We start from the raw sequence: 4522 nt of genomic DNA, 5'->3' as shown, positions 1-4522 counted from the left end.
AAATAAATATATTTATTTTAATTATGGGCGTGGAAAATATCGATAAAAAAGTAAAGTTGGGTCAACATAATTTCGTTATAAGTTCAATATTTCTTGCTCTATTTAGAAAAATGGGATACCATTGGAAATGTAATGAATCAGGCTTTCTCTATTCAAAGCAAAAATACAAGAATTTGTCTCGGTCGAGATAAAATGCAAATGAATTACTCGAAGAAAATGAAATTCCCAGTAGGCCAGAAAAAAGAAAATTTCATCAAAACCTGCACTTTCCAGCAGCTAAAATTGTGTTGTTTAAAGTCAAAGAGGAGTGGCAAATAAACTGAGATACAAACTTAATCGAATAGCGGCGGATAACGAGTTTTCGGGTCTAATAAAAATAATAATTGGCTAAAAATAAGTCTAAGTCAACATCGTTTTACTTTAACATGAAATACTCAGTCCTAGTTTACTAAATTCCCAAAAATGTATATTCATTAAAAAGATCATACCTAAAAAAATAAGACCAAAATGATATTTTAGCAATTGTTGCATAAATCACATAACACCGACAAATTAAACATTGAGATTCAGATTTAAATATACAAGTTTAAATATTATTGCGCTCAGAAATTTTCCAAATCAAACCCCGTCTCGCCATACACTTTGATTTAAATTTTTTAGTTGTTATTGTTTCGTCTTTATCAGGCATTTCTAAAAACATTCTTGACGTTGGTTTGAAATTTGGCGACATAAAATAATGTAATTAATCTTTTCTAGAATATGGAAATGATACACTGTGCGTCGGTTCGAATCCTACTGAAAGAAGTCTGATGAGGAAATGTGGTGATTTCCGAAAAGCTATCACTTCTACCATTTTTTCAAATTATTGTTGCTTTTCCACAACAAAATTTTCATTTAAAACGGCCTCGAGCTCAATATAAATTGTTGAATATAATTGTTATAAAGGCCAAAAAAAAATAACAAAAACAAATAACTTAAGGACGAGCACACCTAAAAGTTAAACATTCTAAAAATAGAATTATTAGCAAAACCAACAATACCAACAGCCACATGATCAAGTGAATTGCAGCGGAATAGCTGCGCTTGATTGTGTTGGCATAACAAAAATGCAAATAGTGGAGAAAAGCAAACGATAATTTACAAGGCGTACTTAGCACGGTGCATAGGCAACTGGCTGAGTCAGTGGGATCGTCGGTTCGAATCCTACTGAAAGAAGTCTGATGAGGAAATGTGGTGATTTCCGAAATAGCTATCACTTCTACCATTTTTTCAAATTATTGTTGCTTTCCACAACAAAATTTTCATTTAAAACGAGGACTCGAGCTCAATATAAATTGTTGAATATGATATTTTAAAACAATTTGTTTCGCTCCGACACGAGTTGCTATTCGTACAAAATTTCCGAAACTGATCTGCCGTTGTGGTTGGACGTGTTTTTTGCTGCTATTTCCATTTGCTTTTCTTTCGTTTTTATTATGGAGGATTTTTGTGGAAAATGTGATAAAGCCTTTCCACGGACTGGTTGCACAGGTGTGCCTTGTGGTGGATATTGTAAAAGACGTTTCCATCGTGCTTGTTGCATAGGAGAGATCACGAACTATGAGATAAAATTATTTCGAACCAATGTTCACATTCGCTACTTGTGCAGTGATTGTTTAAATGCGCCAGAGAAAATCTGTAGAGCTATTGATGGAGTGCTTACCGCGCAAAAATTCGGGTTGGATTCTATTATGAGTGCATTTGAAATGAAGTTTAAGGATTTGGCCTCGCAAATTGATACCATTAAAAATCAAATTAATTTAATTTATGTAAGCAATGCAAATCACAACAATAACTCTGCAAGTACTGACTTATTAACTTCTGAAATAAGTGCCCGCAAAAGTGCAGTTGCTTGCTATAATAATGTTTTGACGTCTATCAACAACAAAAGTGTCAATAATTGCGGTTCCTCTGTGGATGTGGATATTTTTTCATTTTCTCCTTTACCAATTACCTCTCGTTCTCACTTCGTTTCTGCATTACCTGTCACTCCGATGTTGTTGTTGTTGTTGTTGTAGCGGCTACAACAACCCCGCCCAGGACGAATGGTATCTCAGTCGTTGTCGTCAAGTTCCACTAACGGCAGCCCTAGGAAGCGTGCAGCTTCTGTAGGGTTGGTCCCCAAGGACAAGGCCGTTAGGGTTGTCGGGTTTTCCGGGCATGCGAAGAGATGTTTCGAGTCATGTGGGGTCTCTCCGCATGCCGGACACTCATTTGGCACATCCTCGTTCAGTCTACTCAGGTAGGAGTTTAACCTGCTGCAGTAGCCAGACCGAAGTTGGGCTATTGTCGTTCGTGTCTCCCGAGGCAGATGAAGCTCCGTCTCGTCTATGTCCGGGGGCGGTATGCCTAGAACGGCATTCACAGGTCTAGAGTCTACATAACTCGAGACTGACTCCCTGTGAATGCCGTTCAGGGCCAGTCTGTAAGCAGACGGGTCCAGAGGTTGCTTGATGAACCTCTGGACTTCGTCCGTCAGTTCATATAGATGCCTCCTGACGTGCCTAGGCAAGGGCTCCTCTGCAAGCAGCTGTCTGTTTGGGTGGCCACTTCTGTGGCTCCCGATAAGGAACTGCTTGCAGAGCATTATGTTGTGCTCCTTTACGGGGAGCATTTGCGCCTCGTCGTGGAATGATGTTCGGGCGACATCAGGAGGCATCCTGTTGCTGTCCTGAGTGTTCCGGCGACCACACTGGCGCTGCGTAGTTCACAACCGGCCGGCCTATTGCCTTGTATGTTGCCAGCAACGTTTCTTTGTCTTTGCCCCAAGTACTGCCGGCTAGCGACTTGAGGACCTTGTTGCGGCTCTGTACTTTATTGACAATAGCGGTTGCGTGCGCAGAGAAGGAGAGCAGGCTGTCGAATGTTACTCCGAGTATTTTGGGGTTATTCACCGTCGGAATTGGTGTGTCATCGAAGTGAATTCCCAGCGGTAGCCTGACCTCCTTCGTCCAGGTTGTGAACAGGGTCGCAGAGGATTTCGTAGGGGAGAGGGCTAGACACTTTGCAGTGAAGAAGCGAGAAAGTTCGGAGAGATACCCGTTCACTTTCGAACACAGGTCATCAATTCCATTCCCAGTCGCCATGATCGAGCAATCGTCGGCGTAAGAGACAATCGAGACACCCTCTGGTGGTTGAGGGAGCTTTGAAATGTAAAAGTTAAACAGTAGCGGGGAAAGGACACCACCCTGTGGAACCCCCTGTTTTATTTTTCTGAATTTACCCGTTTTGAATCTAAACATTACCGACGAGTGTCGACCACTCAGATAATTTGCCGACCACCGTTTGAGCCTCTGTAGGAGAGAGGAGGCCTCTATATCTTCTAGTAGCGTGGAATGGCAGACGGTGTCAAACGCCTTTGACAAGTCCAACGCTACTAGAATCGTTCTCTCACAGGGACGGTTTCGCTTAAGGCCACGAGTTATCTGAGTGTTTATGGTGTTAAGTGCTGTTGTTGTACTGTGCACCTTATGGAAACCATGCTGGGGTCAAGTGGTTTGTGAAATACGGGAGTAGCAAGGCCTCGAGCGTCTTCGCTACCGGGGAAAGGAGTGTTATCGGACGATAAGGATCTCCTTTGTTGGCAGGTTTCCCCGGTTTGAGCAGTGGGACCACTCTCCCCACCTTCCAGATGTCTGGGGTGATGAGAGTGGCCATAGACAAATTGAGGACCTCCGTTAGGTACGCTACCCCCGCAGGACCCAAATTTTCCAGCATCAGCATGCATATTCCGTCGGGACCCATGGCTTTGGAGGCTTTCGCCTTCCCGATGGCCACCTGAACTTCACCGCAAGTGAAAGCAAGGGGGGCACAGGTTGTTGGCAGTTTGTGCAGCCTTCTGGTCACTCGACGCTTGGCTTTGTCCACCGGAGGATGCAGTATGAACTGCCGGCTTAAATAGCTCGCGCATCGCTCCGGGTCCGACGAAGCATGGCAGGAAATTTCGACTCTGTCGTCGTGCTTCGTCGGATTGGACAGTGACCTCACGGTTGACTAAAGCTTGCTCACACCAGAGGTGAAGTTACAGGTCTTCAGATGCTCCTCCCACTTCTTCCGCTTATGTACGTTTACTAGTTGCCGGATCTCCGCGTTGAGATCCCTGATACGGGGATCTCCGGGATCGGCCTGACGAAGGCTATCACGCTCATCGGCTAGAACAGCCGCTTCGGCAAGGAAGTTTGGACCTGGGTCCGTTATACATCCTGCCGGTATGAAGCGAGCTGCAGCAGCAGTGACAGCCCTGCGGAACTTACGTTCACCGAGATGGACGTCGGTTGGTGTGGGAAGCGCTGTGAAGGTGTTTTCGGTAAACTCCGCGTAACCTTTCCAATCAGCTTTAGAAAAGTTGATATAGGTCCGAAGTTTGACTATGGGTAGGTGGTCTGATGCTAAAGTCAGCATAGGTCGCCATGTTATGCTGTTTATCAGGTGGGTGCGTCGTCGTTCATTGTGCAGAATGTCGAATCGTCTATCTGCTCAGCCA

This window comes from Rhagoletis zephyria, unplaced genomic scaffold, assembly GCF_001687245.7.
Source record: "Rhagoletis zephyria isolate East Lansing unplaced genomic scaffold, Rhagoletis_zephyria_1.1 Rzeph_scaffold_01492, whole genome shotgun sequence".
In the NCBI taxonomy this organism is placed as follows: domain Eukaryota; kingdom Metazoa; phylum Arthropoda; class Insecta; order Diptera; family Tephritidae; genus Rhagoletis; species Rhagoletis zephyria.
Note: the sequence above shows the minus strand (reverse complement) of the source record.